Source organism: Neofelis nebulosa, chromosome 3, assembly GCF_028018385.1.
Source record: "Neofelis nebulosa isolate mNeoNeb1 chromosome 3, mNeoNeb1.pri, whole genome shotgun sequence".
Taxonomy (NCBI): domain Eukaryota; kingdom Metazoa; phylum Chordata; class Mammalia; order Carnivora; family Felidae; genus Neofelis; species Neofelis nebulosa.
The window spans coordinates 36,455,061-36,474,940 of record NC_080784.1 but is presented as its reverse complement, the minus strand read 5'-3'; the positions used below and the strand labels follow the sequence as shown (position 1 = coordinate 36,474,940).

The 19,880-nt window shown below is 46.3% G+C and overlaps 1 protein-coding gene across 2 annotated transcripts in view; it reads left to right on the top strand.

Moving 5' to 3' along the window:
* The first annotated feature begins 589 nt into the window (after positions 1 to 589).
* SLC39A14 (solute carrier family 39 member 14) overlaps positions 590 to 19,880 on the top strand; it is a 45,801-nt gene continuing 26,510 nt past the window's right edge. For both annotated transcript variants that reach the window (XM_058720368.1, XM_058720367.1), the window contains exon 1: positions 590 to 765. The gene's annotated coding sequence lies outside the window, so the exon portion shown is untranslated. The remainder of the gene's footprint in view (positions 766 to 19,880) is intronic.

Here is a 19,880-nt window from a genome sequence, read left to right as displayed (position 1 = left end):
AATTGGAAAGTGAGTATAGTGTGGTTTACTTGGAACTTGAACAGGAAATTATTTTAATTTTTGTTCTTTTGGCTGGTTGAAATATGGAGAAGAAACATCGTCTATGGGGCGTCCCCTTTTAGGGCACATTTCAGAATTGAGTTGGAGGTTGAGAAGCTTTTTACATTAATCAAAAGTGTTAAAATATAGACATACATATTAGGTGAGTAGCAGTCTTACTGCTAAGGGATGGAGGCCAGGTTGTAAGAGGTTCCCACGTGGAGAGGGAAAGGTCTAAATGGGAGTTTCCAGAGGAAGGAGGAGTCAGTCTGTGGGCTTAAGTGAATGAAGAATGGAATTCGCAGAACGGTTACAAGATGAAGCTGGTCCGACTAGGATCCCGGAGAGCTAGGTCTCCGCCTGGGCCGGCGAGGTGCCGGCGCTGGGCCGAGTGGAGCGGGCGGCGGGCTGACAGCTCGCGCACGTCGCCCTATCGTGGGCCGGGGCCCCACGTGGCAGGCCCTGGGGAGAGCAGGGTGGGGCGAGGGTGGGGCGGGGCCCAGGGACGGGGGTGGGCCCTGTCGCTGACGCGCAGGCTATATAGCGGGGCATGCGCGTCGTGGCGGGGACGGACGCAGGCAGGGGGGCGAGGGCACGCGGGCTACCCGCGCGGACGCACCGACAGAGCTGCCGCTGCCGCTGCCGCTGCCGTTGCCGCTGCGGGCCGCCGGAGGGCCAGGCTTGTGAGGTTGCGCGGGGCCCCGGTGGCGTCAGCCTGAGCTTCAGGTGAGGGCGGAGAGCGTGCGTACCGGCGGGACCGCGCAGTGCCCAACAGTGCGGCATCGCGCCGACAAGCGGCGCGCCTCCAGCGCTTGGGGTCACCGGGTGGGGGTGGGGGTGGGAGTGGGGGCCTGGCGGCGCCGAGGACCGAGAGCCCGTCTCCGGATTCCGAAGCCTCGGGTTAGAGCAGGGAGGCGCCCGGGAGGATCAGCACATGGGCCCGGACGCTGGATGGAGGCGACACCTGGCTGGGGTGCCCCGATGGGGGATACTTTGTGGTGAGGGGAGGGGGTTCGCAGCTGCACTTCTTTCGACTGGAGATCGCGGGATGTGGGAGCTAGATAGAGAACGGTGTTCGGCACGTAGACAGCCGCACTAAAAAGCCGAGAGGCTTCCTGAAACCCGCAGATAGGAGGACAGAAAAAGCAGAGGGAGTAGATGGGCAAATCTGGTGGGCAGTTCTTGGGGCAGCTCCGATGGGACACTGGCCTCCGGACTTTGCTTTCTGGGAACTGTGTTCCTACCCTGGCCAGATCACCTACCAGCTGGAGAAAAAAAAATGCCGCGGATTTTCCGGCCGACTAGTAGCAGGAGCTGGAGAATGGCACTGGAGCCACTCTGATAAACCCTGAGCTGGCTTTAGCCATGGGCACGGTTTTGTTTTTTTTTTTTAAATCTATTTTTGGTCCTACCGACCAAGTTGGGAGCTATGGTTCAGGCTGCCCTCTCTTGGTGGGTTAGGGCAATGGGACAAAATAGCCATCCAAGCAGTTTCAGGATATGATTCTGAAGTTCAGTTAAAGTAAAAGAAAAATTTCCCAGCTCGGGGCTGTGGCTTCGGTTTTGAGGCTCTAGTGTCTGCCAGGGCCTGGGTGTCCAATAGGACGCATGATTTGATGAGGGCAGAGTGCTCACCTGGGGCATAAGGAACATAGGGGCAGGAGCAACTTTGCACCCGACTTTTCTTCCTGGACTTACCCTGGGTTTGGATTTGTCTTTAGAGTCATTTTTCCCTGGAAACCCCAGGCCACGTGGGTAGGCTGCTGGGAAGTGGTGGTGGTAGTACGTACTGGAGACTGGCCTGGCTACCCTGGTCTCTGTCCTAGCTCTGCCTCTAACTTGCCCTATGACCTTGGGAAGGGGTAAGTGCTAAGGTCAGAATAGATCTTTTATCCAAAACATCTGTGATTAATCCTTAAGTCTTAAACAAGAGCTAGAGAAACTGAGAGGATCTTGATGATGAAGCAAGAGAAAGAATGTCCAGAATTGTGACTTTTATAGGGTGGAATTAAAAACTAATATTCCATTTCTTGTTGGAGGCTCAGAGGTGAATTTTCATATATCATGTGATAGCTAGGAGATAGACTAGTGGTACTCCTTCTTCCATTGGTCCCTAAGTATGACTAAAGGGCACCAACCGGAATTATTGGCTTTGTCATTTAGGCAAGAAGAATAAGAACTGCAGGTTCTATGACTCTCAGATGCATCCTCACCCCTCTGGTTAGCCAGTACACAGGGCCTGGTCTGTGCTCAGCCCTTGGAGTAGCCACTGCCAAGTGCAAAGAGGGGATGAGGCCTGGCTCCTGTAGACTCTTGATGGGGAGAGAGAACATCCAGACACGAAGAATAAGGTAGCAACGCAAGAGAGGCCACGCTGTTGTGTTCCCGTTAAGTTCAGAGAAGACAGCACTCTGCTAAAGATGGTAGGAGGTGGTAGGAAAATTCTGGACTTTTGAGCTAGATGAATCTGTTCAAATCCTGGCTCTGTCACTCTCCAGCAGGTTTCCTAACCTCTGTGAGCCTGTTCTCCCTGCCGTGAAGCATGTTGTGATTGTGCCTGGGACATGGTAGAGGTTTGTCATCATCACAGTCATCATTATCATCATCTGTGTGGGATGGGGTGGATTATTTAGGGTCCCAGAAGCTTTTAGGTAGGTTGGGTTGTAGGAGTGGTATGAGCTCAGACTTAGTGTTGATTCATCTCCTCCTTAGGAACATGGATGCAATTTCCCTGCCTTTCTGAGTAGGCCACTTTTCTGTGCCCTGCCGGAGATTGTCCCACAGAATCACTGGGCAAAAGGAAAAGAGATTTTTTTTTTCCACCTTTAGTTTTGGGAGCTACTCTGATTTCTTCAGGTAATAGAAGTATTCCTTTTCTGCGCTGATAATAGGCTGGAAGGACTAACATTGAGTTGGGGGTCTGGGTACTGGGTATATATCAGTCACTGGGCTCGTTCTCTTTTCAAACCCTGCTCAGTCTTCCTTTTTCCCTACCTGCTCAAACCCACTTTATTCCAGAGGAACCTGAATCCGTGTACAATATTCACAGGATCTTGGGATCTAAATGGTAGTGCTGTGAATAGATTGTATATGTCTGGGAATTGGGACTTCCTTCTCCCTACTGTGCTAAAATAATGCAAACTATTTGCAGTGGATGCCTGAAGAAAGTAATGCTTAGGCATTTTGCAGAACTACAGACAATAGGATGTTGAACTGCAGGGACTTTGGGAATCTTCCAGTCTAGTCTCTTTGTTTTACAACTAAAGAAACTAGGTCTAGAGAGGTTAATTGGTATTCCCAAGTCACATTGCTTGCTAGTGACCAAGAAGCTTGATGGAGAAGACCAAAGACAGGTTCTGTTTTTATTCCTAAGTGTAATGATGAAATTGCTGATGATTCTAGTCTTTTCCTTAAAAACATGAAGAGGAAAGGAGCCAGTTATCTCTGGTGCTTATTTAGGGGGAAGGAAGGTCCTTTGCTTTTGTAGATAGAAATCACAGCACAGTCATCTTCTTCTGGAGGAGTCCTGCTTCTCTTTCCAGAATGCCTTGAGACATGCGAGGATGGGGTGTGGAAGGGTCATGCCACTGTGGCCCCAGTCAGGACTCACTAGATGTCTACAGTGGGACTTTTCTGACCTCGAGGCTGGCAGATTGGCGGCACGCCAGCAGATAAGGAGTCCAGAGTCTGCTGCCAGCCAGGGGCCTTGTGCACTCCAGGGGAGCCAGCAGGGCAGCCTCACCGCAGGGTCTCTGACACCTACCCTTACTGTGGTCACCAAGGCTCCCAGAGACATCCCCTTACTGGGCCCAGCTGACATCCAGAGACAGAACTCCCTGTGGGTTCTCTGGGACCCCCACAAGGGTAGGAGGGAGAGTGGCCACAGAATCAGCCTGGAGAGAGCTTGGCATGCCCAGCTGTGGGAAACCACATTCCCTGCCTTGGAAAGTCCAGATCTGACTGTGTTCTCAGGCCTCCTAACTACCTTCCTCCAGGAGAGTGCTGGGGTTTGATGGAACAAGGTGACAGTCTTGAATTTGTTACCATTGGGTCCCTAGGGGCTCTTAGTCAAGGCACTCAGTAGTTTTAAAAAGTCAGCTTAAAGTAGGGAGTTTTAAAACAATCCATGTTTTATTTATTTATTTATTTATTTATTTTTAACGTTTATTTATTTTTGAGACAGAGAGAGACAGAGCATGCACAGGGGAGGGGCAGAGAGAGAGGGAGACACAGAATCTGAAACAGGCTCCAGGCTCTGAGCTGTCAGCACAGAGCCCGATGTGGGGCTCGAACTCACGGACCGTGAGATCATGACCTGAGCCGAAGTCGGACACTTAACCGACCAAGCCACCCAGGCGCCCCAAAACAATCCATGTTTTAAACAATTCATTTTACTTTAAAAACATATGCATCTATTTTTCTTTATTCGCCAAAACTGATTTAGGGCTGAGAGGCCTTTTCTTTGGGTTTCTAGGTACTCTAATTAAACTTGCAAATTGTATATAAAAATCACACCTACACATATCACCTGCAGTTTCACGTTTCCTTTTATTAAATTTTTTTCACTAGTCTATATGTTCACATAGTTCAAAAATCAAAAGGTTAAAAAACCAACAATACATGTACACACAACATACCGGGCAGGCAGTGAAACATTGTACCCCTGCCCCCTTTTTCTTACAGTTGGTTCAAGTTAGAACTTTAGACATGTTGTTTAGCACCTTGCTTGTTTCACCTAGCAACTGTATAGGATCTTTCCATATGGGCACATAGAACCCTTGGGTCATTCTTTTATTACACCTGCACAATATTCAGGATATGGAAGTGAGATAATTTTTTAACCAAGATACGTGAGTCACCTTTCTCTCTCTCTCCCCAGCCCAGAACTTGGGTTGGGTTGTTTCCATTATTTTGTCTATTTTGCTGTTATGTCCGAGGCTGCAGTGAATAACTTTGTTCAAATGGCATTTCCTACAAGTGTAATTATGACTAGAAGAAATTCTCAGAAGCGAGGTTGCTGGATATATATATCCGTTTATTAGTTTTTCTTAAAGAAGTGAAAAGATGTTACATATCACTCCACATGCAGAAATCTACTTTTTGAATACACTCACCTAACTTAGTCTTTTTTCCCCTCATTTGTAACCTGTCTTTCTAGATGAGCAGTTCTCAGACTTTTTGATCTAGGATTCTTTAATATTATTGTCTTTTGTGTATGTGCCAAATCTATTGATATTTACTGTTTTAAAAATTAAAGCAAATTAAAAAATTTTTCATTTAAAAAAAATAAAGTTTTCATTTAAAATAATATAAGGTCATTACATGTTAACATTAAAAGCATATTTTAATGAAAATGTTCTCCAACATTAAAAAAGGAGAGAACAGAATGGCATTGCTTTTACATTTTTTGCTGATCTGCAGGATTTCAAAATAGTGATTTATTACATGATGAGATAGATTATAATAAGTCTAATGTAAGTTTGCTGGTAAATATTCAGTTGAAGTCCTGAGAACAAACTGAGTTAATCTCTGAAAACACACATGTTTATACCCTAAACTTTTACCTTGGAAATCTCTACAAAACTCAAGACCACTATATTCACCACACTTCATTTAGCCTCTGAAACATGAGCATGAAAAGGCTTTCAACATTTTAATATTATTATAATAAAAATAGTTTTTACCTGACAGCCCTCCTGAAACGGTCTCAGGGACCCCAGGTTGTCCTCAAAGACCAGAATTTCAGAATTGCTGTTCTAGATCACTTAATTTTCATAGAAATCAAACCTTTTCCTTTCTGCACTTACATTTCAGTTGCTGTTCAGTTCAGTTATAACCACAAAAACAAATGGAACCAGCATGAAGAGGCTTGGGCATAGGCACAGCTGACTTGGTAAATGTGACTGTGACTGGTGGCAGCAGAGGGGCAGTTAGCTGAAGGATGGGTGGGGGAGGGGGACAAGCCAGTGGAGCTCAGCCAAGAGCTTCCACTCGGGGAAGACAGGCAAAACACTGTCTCTGTTCTGAAGATGCTTGTAAACCCATGTGGAGATGCTCCAAGAACATGTGGAAGTTTATGTGATATCTTGTGGGTTTGTTAAGCGACCTTGAGTGGAACAGGTGAGCTACTTAAGCAGGCTGGGAGAAGGTGAAGTGATTAGGGCAGGAGTGGTCTGGGAAGGCTTCCTGGAGGTGGAATTAAGCCACGTTTTGAAAGTTATGGAGAAAGGAGAACAGGAAGAGGAGTCCTAGAGAGAAGGGCTGTGTGAATAATGGCAGAAAGATGTATTATCCTGAGGCAGGGGGTGATCATTTTAGGGCAGGGGCTGATAGAGGGAAGAGCAGGTGACAGGCATGGCTGGAAATTTAGGTTGGATACAGGGGTTTTAGAGGGCTCTGGGCTCTAAGGTACTGATACTCTCCCAGAACACTTAGCTGTTACCATGTCAAAGACTTACTGCTCTGTTTCAGCAGCCCGCCCTCTCTCTTGGGGTTCAGACTGCACTTACCTAGAACAACTCTGTGGCCCCAAATCTATATCCTTTGCACCAGTCCACTGCTACCTCCTGCCTCCTTCTAGCCCTCCAGAGGCAGGGAACACCTTTTTATCCCATCTTAACACAGCCCTCTCTACCTTAAAAGCCTCTACCACAGCATCCCCAAGCAACTGTTTGGTATTTTTTAAAATTTTATTTTGGGGGCGGCTGGGTGGCCCAGTGGGTTGAGCGTCTGACTTCGACTCAGGTCACGATCTTGCGGTTCTTGGTTTGAGGTTGAGCCCCGCATTCGGCTCACTGCTGTCAGTGCCTGCTTTGTATCCTCTGCCCTGCCCCTCTCTCTGCCCCTCCCCTGCTGGCACCCTCTCTCTCAAAAACAAACATTAAAAAAAAAGAAAGAAAATTTTATTTTTTTCTGATTATCAAAAGTAATGCATGCTTGGGGCACCTGGGTGGCTCATTCGGTTGAGCGTCCAACTTTGGCTCAGGTCAGGATCCCACAGTTAGTGAATTCAAGCCCCACATTGGGCTCCCAGCTATCAACGCAGAGCCTGCTTTGGATCCTCTGTCGCCCCCCTCTCTCTGCCCCTCCCCTGCTTGTGCTCTCTTATAATAAATAAAACATTAAAAAAAATAAAAAAAGTAATGCATGCTTAGTATAAAGAAGTATTGGAGAAAAAGAATTGTAATCCTGCCACCCTGAGACAACCTTTGTTAACGTATTGCACATTTCCTTATAATTGTTTTTTCATGATACAATTGCAGGGATCCTAACCTTAGCATCAAAATTTCTCCTTAAGCATTGGGTCTGCATTATGGCTCTATAATAACCTAGGTGACCATTTCCTCTTAAACTTTTTATTTTGAATTAATTTTAGATTTAAAGTAGCAAAAAATGTAACAGTTCCTTCTATCCCTCATCCTATAGTGCTTTTATCAAGAACAGGAAATCAACATTGGCAAAAAAAAAAAAAAAAGTTTTTAACATTGGCAAATCTTATTAACTAACCTGCAGGCCTTATTTGAATTTTACCAGTATTTTCACTAATGCCCTTTTTTTGTTCCAGGATCCCACGTTGCATTTAGTTGTTACTTCTCCTTAATCTCCTCTAGTGTGTAACAGTTCCTGTGTCTTTTCTTCTTAGAATGGGGTTGTGCATTTGGGGCAAGAACATCACAAAAATGATGTTGCATCCTTTTCAGAGCATCCTATCAAAGCATTCATGATGCCAGTATGTCTTATTACTGGTGATGTTTTCCTGGATCACTTGGTGAAACTGGTGTCTGCTAGACTTCTGCACTGGCAAGATTACTTTCTCCCAAGGTGACTCCTTATGCCTCAAATCCCTTTTGCCAGGATGAGCCTATCTCCTTCAAGGGCTCACCTAATTAGTTCTGGTCATATAAGGTAATTTCTGTGTTTTTTTTTTTTCTTTAGTTTCTCTTAATGTTTGTTTATTTTATTTTATTTTGAGCATGAGTGGGGGAGGGGCAGAGAGAGGGAGACAGAGGATCCAAAGTGGGTTCTGTGTTGAGAGGAGAGAGCCCTATGAGGGGCTCAAACTCATGAATCGCAACTCATGACTGGAGTCAAAATTGGATGCTTAACCAACTGAGCCACCCAGGTGCCCCGACAATTTCTCTGTCTTCAGATCAATGAATTTGGTTAGCTGACACCAGCAAAATCCCTTTCGCCAGATTATGTAACATAATAACGGGAGTGGTATCTCCTGTTTGTAGGTTGTGCCCGCACACCAAGGGTGAGGGTTCCTGGGGGTCATCTTAGAATTCTGTCTGCCAGCCCAAGAGAACCCCAGATAAAAGTGATGAGGCCTTAATTCTAGCACCAAAATATTAGTCTCCAATGGCTGCTCTAGCAAATTATCACAAGCTGGGTGGCTTGAAACAACAGAAATGTACCCTCTCCCAGTTCTGGAGGCCAGAAGTTTGAAATCAAGGTGTCAGCAGTACCACACTTCCCCCAGAGGCTTGGGGGGCCATCTTTCCTCGCCTCTTCCAGCTTTTGTTGGCTCCAGCTGTTCCTTGGCTCACTCCAGTCTCTGCCTTCATCTTCAGATCTCCTTCCACTGTGTCCCTCTGTCCAAATCTCCCTCTTTTATCTTGTAAAGATACCAGTCATTGGATTTAGAGCCCACCCTAAATACAGGATGATTTAATCTCAAGATCCTTAACTAATTATATCTGCAAAGACCCTATTTCCAAATAAAGTCACATTCTGAAGTTTTGGGTAGATAAGGATTTTGGGGGATAGTATTCAACCCACTACACTCACAATGGGGGGAAATGTCCTTTGTAGACTGTCATTCACAGAGCTGCAAAAGAAAAGGGAGGTTTCTTTTTAAAATCAAGACAGAAAGCAGGCCTTGATACTGAGGCAAGGGCCTGGCCTCAGCCTGCCTGCTCCCATCATATTGACACAGATCTGGAAACCAAGTGTAAATTATATAAATTTAAAAAAAAAATTTTTTTTTTTTTTTGAGAGGGAGACAGAGTGTGAGGAGGGGAGGGGCAGAGAGGGGGACACAGAATCTGAAGCAGGTTCTAGGCTCTGAGCTGTCAGCACAGAACCCCACATGGGGCATGAACTCATGGACCTCAAGATCATGACCCGAGCCAAAGTCAGACACTCAACCAACTGAGCCACCCAGGCACCCCACCAAGTATAAGTTATAAAGCTGCCCTAAGAGGCTTTTCATGCTTGGAATCCAGACACTTTGCAATCCCAACAACTTGCCTTTGCAAGGAGCTCTCACTGAGTGCTAGTTTCCCTGTAGGATAGACAAGGCAGAGATTGTGGGACCCATTTGGCAGAGGAGGGGGTCTGACTTCAAAGAGTTGAGATAAATCACAGAATGTTAAAACTAGTCTGCGTCTAGTCCGGCAGTCCTGAAATGATCTCTCAGAACTAGATGTACAGGTACCTGGATCTCACCCAAGAAGTTCTGATCCCAGAGAACTGAGGTTGAAGCCCTGCTCACTGGGGCTGCCAGGTTAGGGAACCAGGCACAGATGTAGTCCAGCCCAGGGCAGAGGAGGACTGCAATCTATCTCCACACTCTTAAGTGAAGATCTTTAAAAAGGGGAGGGAAAAACCTTCCCACCTGGTCATCATTAAGCCTTTCCCATTTCCTAACTGGACTCTTAAAGTTAACTTTCTTGTTAAAGTAATACATGTTCACTGTAGAAAATGCAGATGAATAAAAAGGTAACAGAAGTTACCATTAAAGCCACCATCAAGAGATAACAATTATGCATTTTTAGTTTTTTTCTGTGAATGTATACATTTTAAGGAATGTCTGTGCCTATAGTTTTATAGGCTCTGTTTATTTTTTTCCACTTAACATATCATGAACATCTTTCCATGTTAATCTTTCCCCAAATAGCTAGCATTTATCGAACAGTTACTGTGGATTGGGCAATGTATTTATATTCAGTGTCTCATTTACTTTCTTTCTTTTTTTTTTTTTTTTAATGTTTATTTTGAGAGAGAGCATGAGTGGGGAGGGGCAGAGAGAGAGGGAATCGGAGAATCCCAAGCAGGTTCCACTGTCAGGGCAGAACCCGATGCAGGGCTCAAACTCAAGAACCATGAGACCATGACCTGAGCTGAAATCAAGACTCACTTAGCCTAGTGAGCCACCCAGGTGCCCCTCATTTACTTCTCTTACCTGCTTCTCAGGAGGGACTGTCAGTAGGCTTTGTTTTTCTGTATAAGGAAAATAAGTCTTGAATTTCTGACTTGACCCAAGCCCTGAAGCCAGTAAAAGCAGATTCAAGATTGACACTGAAGTCTGTCTCACCCAGAACTGAAACTCCTAACCTCTGTGCTCAAACTATAAACATTTTGTTATATGGATTGCGGTACCTTACTCTAGTAGTCCCCTTCTATCGTGTACTTATTTATTTTATTTTTAAAAAATGATTAAGTAATTTTTGAGAGAGAGAGAGAACGCAAGCAGTGGAGGGGTAAGGGGTGGGGTGGACAGAAGATCTGAAGTGAGCTCTGCAGGGTCAGCAGACAGCCTGATGCTGATGCGGGTCTCAAGTTTACAAGCTGAGCCACGGGATCATGACCTGAACCGAAGGTAGACAGTCCTTAAAGCCTAGTACCCCCTTTCAAAATGATTTCCATAGGACGAATTCCCAAAGGGAAGTATTGGGACTAGACAAGATGACTTAAAAGTTTTTTTCTGAAAGAATGAATGTATGAGAATAGCCAAAAACAACTGAAAGAAAATAGTGGGGCACCTGGCTGACTGCAACTCTTGATCTTGGGGCTATAAGTTCGAGACCCACATTGGGTGTAGAGATTACTTAAAAATAAAATCTTTAGGGGCACTGGGTGGCTCAGTCAGTTGAGTGTCCAACTCTTGATATCAGCTCAAGTCATGATCTCACAGTAGTGAGATGGACCCCTGCATCAAAGCTCTATGCTAGGCTCCTTCTCTCACTTTCTCCCTCTTTTTAAAAAAAAAAAAAATTTTTTTAAAAACATTTATTATTGAGAAACAGAGAGAAACAGAGCATGATCATGTGAGAGGCAGAGAGAGGAGGAGACACAGAATCTGAAGCAGGCTCCAGGCTCTGAGCTGTCAGCACAGAGCCCAACGCAGGGCTCGAACTCACAAAGCACAAGATCGTGACCTGAGCCAAAGTCGGACCTTTAACCGAGTGAGCCACCCAGGCACCCCTCCCTTTCTCCCTCTTATTCTCTCCCTTTCCCCTACCCCCTCTCAAAATAAAATAAAATCTTTTAAGAAATAAAAAATGAAGAAAGTAGTGGAGTTAGACTTGCTTTACCAGAAAAAAAGTTTTTTTGGTGACATTGGGACAGGATAGGTAAATGGAACAAAATAGAAACATCCAAAACCAGACCTCAATACGTGTAGGAATTTAGCAAATAATGACATTGTTTCTTACTAGTTGCAGTCTGATTTTGAGCAAATATTCTATGTTTCCAAAATAGGGAGTTTCATGCAGTGTCTTTTCCTACTCTGAAAAGCTGCCCTTGGTCCTTTTATAGTTAGGGAAGTCCTGTAGGCTCTATCGTAACTAAGTTTGTTGAGAAGATTAAATGAGCATGAGAACAAATTGCTTAGCCATGGTGCCTAGTAGACAACAATAAATCTTAGCAATTCTTACTGTAAAATTAAGGAAGAAAGGATTGTGGGTAAGTTACAGGGGTGTTTAGATGCAAATGACAGAGTCCAATCCATGCTGGTTTAGCAGATAACATATAAAGCATCTGGCAATTATCTGTGGGAGGTCCATGTTCCTGCTTGGTGCTGCCTGGGAGTCCCAGGCTCTCCTCTGTGTATATTTCTGCTCGCCATCCTTTTGCAGGTAGGACTTTGTTCTTGTTTTCGCTTGCCAGCCTGTCCCCTTGAGCAGGAAGGAGGAAGGGAAGGAGATGGCACCCATGTTTTATTAGCTACAACAGCCACCTGTATTTGACTTTATTGCTGTTCTTTTATCTTTTATAGACTCTATGGTTGAGGTTTATAAACAGAATAGACTGTTATATTGGATAATTGGGTATTTTAAGTTAAATTTTCTTTCTTACACGTGACAAATCAAATTCTAGAGGACAGATTGAAATTTTTTAACTGCAAGAAAATACATGGGGTACCTGGTTGAGCGTCTGGCTTCACCTCAGGTCATGATCTCATGGTTCCTGAGTTCGAGCCCCACATTACTGCACTGCTGTCAGGGCGGAGCCTGCTTCAGATCCTCTGTCCCCCTCTGTCTGCCTCTTCCCTGCTTGAACTCTGTCAAAAATAAAAATAAACATAAAAAATATAATAATAATAAATCAGGAAAATACAGGTATATATTTCTATAATTTCAGAGCGGGGAAGGATTTTTCCAAGCATACTACCTAAAGCAGAAACCTTAAAGGATATGTGTGATATATTTACTTTGACTCTATCTTTTAAAAATTTTTAAAATGTTTTATTTATTTTTGAGAGAGAGACAGAGCATGAGCAGGGGGGTGCAGAGAGAGAGGGAGACACAGAATCTGAAGCAGGTCCCAGGCTCCAAGCTGTCAGCACAGAGCCCGATGTGGGGCTCAAACCCACAAACCACGAGATCATGACCTGAGCCTAAGTTGGACGCTTAGCCGACTGAGCCACCCAGGTGCCCCTAGAATACTATTTTAATAGTCAATATTGGTGAGTATCTTAGGAAATAGGCATTCTTGTACACAGATATTGGAAGTATTAAATTAGTTAAACCTTCAGAAGGGTGGTTTAGCATGTTACGTAGTAAGTTCTTAATAAATATTTGCTGACTGCCACTCTGGGGAACAACTTGCTCCTGGATCTCACTGATTACTTTCCTTCTGCGAAGACCCTCTTTACATCTTAGGGCCTCTCCCGTGTGCCCTGCTGCCAGATGGAGGTTGAGGGAGGAGGCAGTTAGCTTACCTGAAGGCCTTTCTCCACCACCACCTCCCCTGCCCCAGGATTACTGAGCTGTCCTCCCAAAGGGAGGAAGGGGAAGACAGACCCAACAGCTGTTTTTTTCTCTTTTTTATCGGAAGCCTGAAAGGTTGGTTTGTGAGGAAAGGGGTTGGGGTATGTTTGTGTCCTGCTAGTCAAGAAAGCCCTGTAAATCATGGGGGGCAGGGCACTCTCATCCTTTCCTGGAAACTAGACGGCTCCCAGCCAGCCCTGTGGACTCCAGTTTTCTTAGAGCACAGAGAACGTGAGGCCTGGGGCGAGGTGGAACCATGTTGGCCTGGGGAAGCTGGCTCTGCTTTTCTTCCAGGGGATGAGCCAGAGGCGTTAGGCCCTGAAATCCTTTGCTGCCTCTTTCTTTCCCCCTGCTCACAATGGCATGTGTCTGTGCTCTGCCATCCCAGGCCCAGGTGACATTGATTGGCAAGTATATGTTTCAGTGCTGACCATTTTTCTCCAATGTTGGAGATGTTCCATATGAGAGGCCAGGCAAGTTCTCAGGATACTAGGCCCCTGGTTAGTTTCCAGGGGCAGCAAGCCACGACTGTTGTCATCACCTTTCCCAGAAAGGTGCAAAAAGTACAAAGTCACCCACTCCTCCAGACTTGGGCCACTAGCCAAAGTGGCTTCTGGAGTAACCTGACCAGCCCTAGGAACAGAGATTGTGTCCCAGGCCCTGCACCTCTCTCTTCAGCCACCCCCACATCTTGCAGACACTGTGGGGATGCCTCCCATGGCTGAGGCCTTGACCACGGCCAAACTGTGGTGTGTGCACAGCCCTGCCGGCCAGATTATGCTTGTGACCTTGACTATTCTCACACCACTCCCTCTTGGCAGCCACTCATGAGCCCCTCCCCCTGCATTTCAGGATGTGTGCAGTTGGCACATTTAGAGGTTATGTGCAACTAGGTTGAGACTCACAGTTTCCATCAGCAGCTGAGAAATTCTAGAAACAGCCTGTACTTGTGGAGTTTCCTTAGGTCCTTTTCTTCCCCTGCCATGGGGGAAAAGTTATCATGTTATTTTCGGCAGGATTATCAGATGGTTGCCCATCGTCGCACGTTTGTCTACGGAGTTGGAGGGAAGGGTGGCTGCCTGCCTGTGCCTGTTTCTCCCCCACCACCTTCCTCTTGGGTCCCCCACTACAGTTGATGTTTCTCTTCAGTTTCTCTGCCTTATGTTTTTTATTCCAGCTCCAGACAAACTTCTCTGGCTCTCTAGGGGTCTTCATCTCTACTTAAGCAACAGGAGAAGGGGCCCAGTCCCTAAGGTTGTTAATAGTTCAACTGTGGATAGAGACCAAATACGATTCTAAACTGTTGGCAGCTGGGAAATTAACACTTTCATTCAGCAGGTATTTTTTGGGGGCTGACTTAGTGCCAGCCACTCATTCCTCCACCCTCTGGGAGGGTCATAGACCTGGAATCTGCACCACTGTAGAGCTTACACTGTAGTAGTAAGAGACAGAAAATAAATATGTAATCAAAACCAGAGAAAGAAGACTATTTTATAGATAGTGACATACGCTAGGAAGAAACTGAAAATGTGTGTTGGGATTCTGAATGACTGAAAGTGGACTTTTTTTCCTTTTGAGTCACCTTGCCATCCACTTTGTAGAGGTGACATTTGAACTGAGGCCTATGAAAATCTAGGGGGAAAGCACTCTAAGCAGAGGAAACAGCAAGTGCAAAGGCCCTGAGCTCAGAATGCATATGCTACGTTAAAGGGACAGAAAGAAGGCTGGGGTGGCTGGATCCTAGTGAATGAGAGGCCTCAAAAATGTCAGTGGGGTTGGCAAGGGCCAGAGGACAGTTTAGGTTTTATTCCATTTGTACTGGAGAGCCATCAGAGGGTTTAAAGCAAAGAAAGTGCTGTGATCAGATTTTTACTTTAAAAGGATGACTTCTTTCATTGAGCTATCCACTTAAGATTTGGGCACTTTACATGTGTGTACTTAAAAAAGAAAGGACTGACAGCATGGGGGTAGGTGCTCAGTGGAATCTGGAAGGCTGGCTAAGAGGTTTCATTTCAACCAGCCTTTCAACATTTCCTCCACTCAAATTCCCTGTGCCCCATCGGCTTTACAAGGAAAACTGGAATGGGCTCTTGTCCTCAGGGAGTTTACAGTGTAGTGTCTTCAGTTTCAGACAGTCCTTCCAAATCTTCCTGGAGGGGAGAGATCTTGAAGAATGAGTGGTATTCACAAGGCAGTTGTTATTAACATCTTGTAATGTACACTCAGTGTTAATGTAGCAGTAGCTGACTCACTTTTGTTTACTATTCTTCCATTGTGAGAATTGGTTAGTTTATTCATCCACTCCTGCTGATAGGCTTTTGGGGTTGCCTCCAAGGCTTTTGTTATTGTGAACAATACAGCCCTAAGAATTACTCTCTTTTTTCTCTCTGTTTGGGGTGGAAAGTTACCCAAACTACAGCATGTCTGAATTGCAAGCTAAAATCAGAAACCCTTTCCAGGAGGCAGTCTGATTGCCCCTTGGCATTGGGGTTGGGGTTGGGGTTGGGGTTGGCGAGAGAGGAGTAAGCCTTTAAGTCTGGTCAGAATGTTGATCCCTTTTTAATAGGCAAGCAGTTATAGGAGGTAGGGGAGTGGAAGGGCAAGTGGAAATAGGAAGTCACTTCTGTACCACAATGCCCAGACTGCTGCCATACCCACAGCCTTGAGGATATTTTAACCTGGGGAAGGGGAGCTGTACCCTTTGGGTCTTTTGTTGGCCCTGGTCTGTATCTGAGTGTGATAGGAGCCAGAAACCTGGTTGCCTTTGCTCTGGAATCCATCTGTTTGTGCTCTTGACAGCCTCTCTAGAGCTCTGGCGGAGAAGGGACCATCTGGAGGGAAAAGGGTCAGATCCTCATGCTCTCCTTTGCTTCTTTACAGAGGGGGCTTTGGGAAGATAGTCGTCTACTCCTGCCCTTGTCTCCTTGGCTGTAAGCGGGCAGTGAAGTCTATCCCAGCCATTCTGTAATCTCTAGAAAAGGTGGGGGTATATCTGCATACCATATGCAAGTTCAAATGAATATTTACATATTCATGCAGCAAGTACTTCTCTAGGTCCTAGCAACCCAGGACTGTTATGAAAGACCTAGGAAGTTAGCCTAAAACATTAAAACCAGCCTGGCCCTTCTAGGAGAGGATACCATCAAGACGGGGTTGTTGGGAGCCAGAGGAAGGCAAGGGTGTTTACTGGGGTGGTAGGGCCTGTGCTGGGGAGGGTTTGGGGTCAGGGAAGGAGCTTTGGCCTGCAGGTCAGCCTTCTTTTTTTAAAAAAACAAACAAACAAACAAACAAACAAAACACATCCAGGCCCTCATAACCTTGTGGAGAAAGTGCTGGAAACACATGCAGACTTTCTGACAGGCATTTCTAACAAGTTAATCAGACTTCCTAGCCTGTGGGTTGTAGAGACAGGAGGTGCTGGGGTAAAGTGGGGCAGAGGCAAGATTCCGGGTGGAACCCAGGGTCCAGGCCAGAGAGTAGAGGCAGGTTATGGTGAAAAGATAGAGCCTAGTTGCACGGAGCCTTAACTACAGGTGGAGGGACTGAGCTCCGAGTTTGCTGTAGGGTAGAGGAGAGTGCCCAAAGTTAGCATTATAGCAGCAGGTAAGGTGGCATGGGGCTGGGGAGGGGAGGGGGGGGAGGGACGGAGTGTGTAAGCAGATAGCATGAAGCTGTGGGTGGCACTGGTTTCTCTTCAGGAATGGTAGAAAGAGGGACATTCTGGTCACATGGCGAGGCCCACAGTGAGGAAGCAGAGGATGTGGTAAAGCCTTTTGCTTCAGTAATCAGATGGTGACTGCCAGTAACCTTGGGCCAGTGATGAGCCATGTGGTCAGTTTGGACAGTGGGAGGGAAAATGGAGGAATTACGATTCAGGAATGTAATTACTCAGTGCCCTTCCCTTTCCTGCCACTTTCCCCGATTTGGAAATATGGGCTTTTTCTTTCTTTTCCCCTTTCTCATGAGAATAAGGCTCATTTATTACTCTGCTGAGAACGAATTACTTTGATGGTCACTGAGAAATCTAAGGCCCCAGATGGAGCCTATGCCTGTCTATTGGGGCCTCTGGTCATGTGCAGGAGCAGTAGCTGGGCAGGAAGGGGTTGCCCTCTTTGGTGAAGAACTCTGGAACTCTAACGAAAGCTCTAGATCTTGCTCTGAGAGCAGTGGTCCTCAGATGTTAGGATGCATCGAGATCACCTGAAGAGTTTCTTAAACTAGATTGCTGGGCCCCACCCCAGGGTTTCTGATTTAGCAAGTTTGGGTGAGGCTAAGAATTTACATTTCCAACACATTTCCCCAGCTAATGGTGATGCTGCTGGTCCAGAGACTACACTTTGAGAGCCACTTTTCTGGAAAAATCACACACAGTTCAGCATCTGAGCTGTAGAGATTGGCAAGGTCCAGAGTCTTTGAGGAGGAGTGGGGGGCTTGAGCGGGCTTGAGGATGGAAGGGTTGTGAAGGGGGAAGTAGTGGTGCAGCAGGACATTGGAGGGGAGGGGTGGGTGGAGCAGCTGGCCTCAGGGCAAAGATAGGCTCCTGCAGACCGAGCTGTGGAGCTGCCCAGGGCCTGGCTTCTATAGAGAGAGCTTCACTGCGCCAGGGAAACCCAGCATGCCTCTGCTGGCTGTAGCTCAGGGTCTTATAAAGGCTCACTGTCTGAGAAGAGCCCACCTCACCTACCAGAGGGAGCCTGAGGCTCAGAGGATAATTCCTAACCCATTTCGGGAAGAAGACAGCATAAGAGACTTCTTGTCAGAGCCGTTGGTGGCCAGTTCTGCCCACAGCATTGCTGCCAGGGAGTTTGGAGTTAGCATTTACAAAGGGCCCTCATATGACAGCAGGACAGTTAAGCAGACTTGTCTCAGCGTGATTTAGGAAATGATGGCGGTAGGTGGGTTGGTCTTCTCGAACTCACTCTGATACTTTGGTTATGAGGACAATGTTGTGGCTTATTCCTCCCCTAGTAGCGGCTAGAGAGGAGCCTATTCACTTCTTTAATGGAAAACTGAGGCCAGTGGCTGCAGTGGCAGAGGAAGCACCCCAGGCTGTGTTGAAACAGGGAGAAAGAAGCCTGGCTCTTTAGACCAAACTGAGTGCTGTGTTCTCTCAGCTGGCCACCAGAGAACCTCCTGGTCCCCGAACTTCGGTTCTTAACCACCTCAAGCCCCTTCTCCACACTGCAACCAGGCTGATAAACTAAAGCCACAAATCTGATCACGTCTCTACTGAAAATGAGGTCCAGACACCTTAACGTGGCCTATGGCCTGCCCCTGCCTTGGCCCCACGGGACTCTGAAGTCCTTACATGCACTATGTTAACTGAGTCTTTCCAAACTCAGCTACATTCTGGAACATTCCACCTCACCCCCATTCCCTTTACTTTTACCTGACCTGCTTTTACATGTCCTTCATGTCTCTGCTACAGTAATATGTCTTTGCAGGCTTCCTCCGATCTCTGACACTAGGTTTGACTGTCCTGCTGTGTTCTCCACAGCCTCCTGTACCCCTCCTTGTCATGATCCATGATGAGGTAGTGTGCACTGGCTTCTTCACCAGACATCCGTGGTCTGCGGTTTATTTCTGTTCTCCCCATGTGTTTATTAATGGCGCCTCCTTTCACTATCAAGCCCACTACTTTGGATAATAAATTATGGTCCAACCCACTGAAAGTGGAGAATCAAAAACTTGCCAGGCATCCTCGCACTAAAATTGCCATTGTGACTTGGACTTGCCGGTTAGCTGCACTCCAGTCTTACGTGTATGGCTTTCCTCTTCCTCAGGATGGACCCCAGGATGTCCATTTTGTGGGTGTTAGACGGTGGCAGGGGTGACATAATTCTGGAGCAGGCAGCTTCTTGATGCCTTAGCTACACGATGGCAGCAGCCATCTCTGTACTGCGATTGGGGGAGGAGCTCCTCCATCGGCAGTGTTTCTCCAGCTCTTCCCATGATTCTCTAAGCCATTTAATATGGTACACAAAATCCCTTTCTGCTTAATTAGCCTAACTGAACCCTGAACAACAGGTAAACCTTTTCATCATTGTTCTTACAAGTTGAATTGTTTGCTTTCCCTGCTCTGTGAAGACAGGTACTAGGCATCCCCAGTACTGAGCGTTATTCCTCGTATGAAGCCAGCATGCAATGAATATGTCTTGAATAAGTTAACTCTTGCACTCAGTTTTTGAGTCTGATGGGTGTAGGTAGCTTTTAGTTCAATGAATATAACTGAAATTGAAGGAATGGGGATTGTTTAGTCTGGAAGAGAGTGAGTGGTGTTGGCCACTGACTTCAGATAGTGTCTGTAGGCCCCAGGTGGGGGCGACAGGATGTCTCTGGAAGGAAGCACTGAGTTCACTGTTCCTATCTGGGTGTAGGAGTGATGACTTCATGCCTTCTAGCAGAAATCCTCTGCTTCTTCCTTGTTTGCCCAGCACTGGTCTAGGCACTGTGTTCTGGGGAGGGCTAAAGGGAGGGCCCTCCTTGCCTTCAAGGAACAAAAATCTGTTGGGAAGGATCCCTGGGAGACCAGATAATGGGGAGTCCAGAGTAGTTGGAAAAGAGTCCCCAAAGTCTGGTCCAAGACGGCTTCCTGGAAGAAGAGATAATTGAGCTGCCTTCTGAGAATAGGCAGGAGTCAGCTCTGGGTGAAGGGATTGGCCTGAGAGCTCCGGGGACGGAACAGAAGGAACAGACCTAAAGCTGTGACCCTTAAGCTCTCTCATTTACCAAAGTGCCCTGCGAGGTGGGACATTTCATAGCTTAATTGTGCTGGGGACACACGGTAAGTGTCCCTGTGGCAGGCCCCAAATTTGAACCCAGTTCTGCCCAACTTGTCATGTTGTC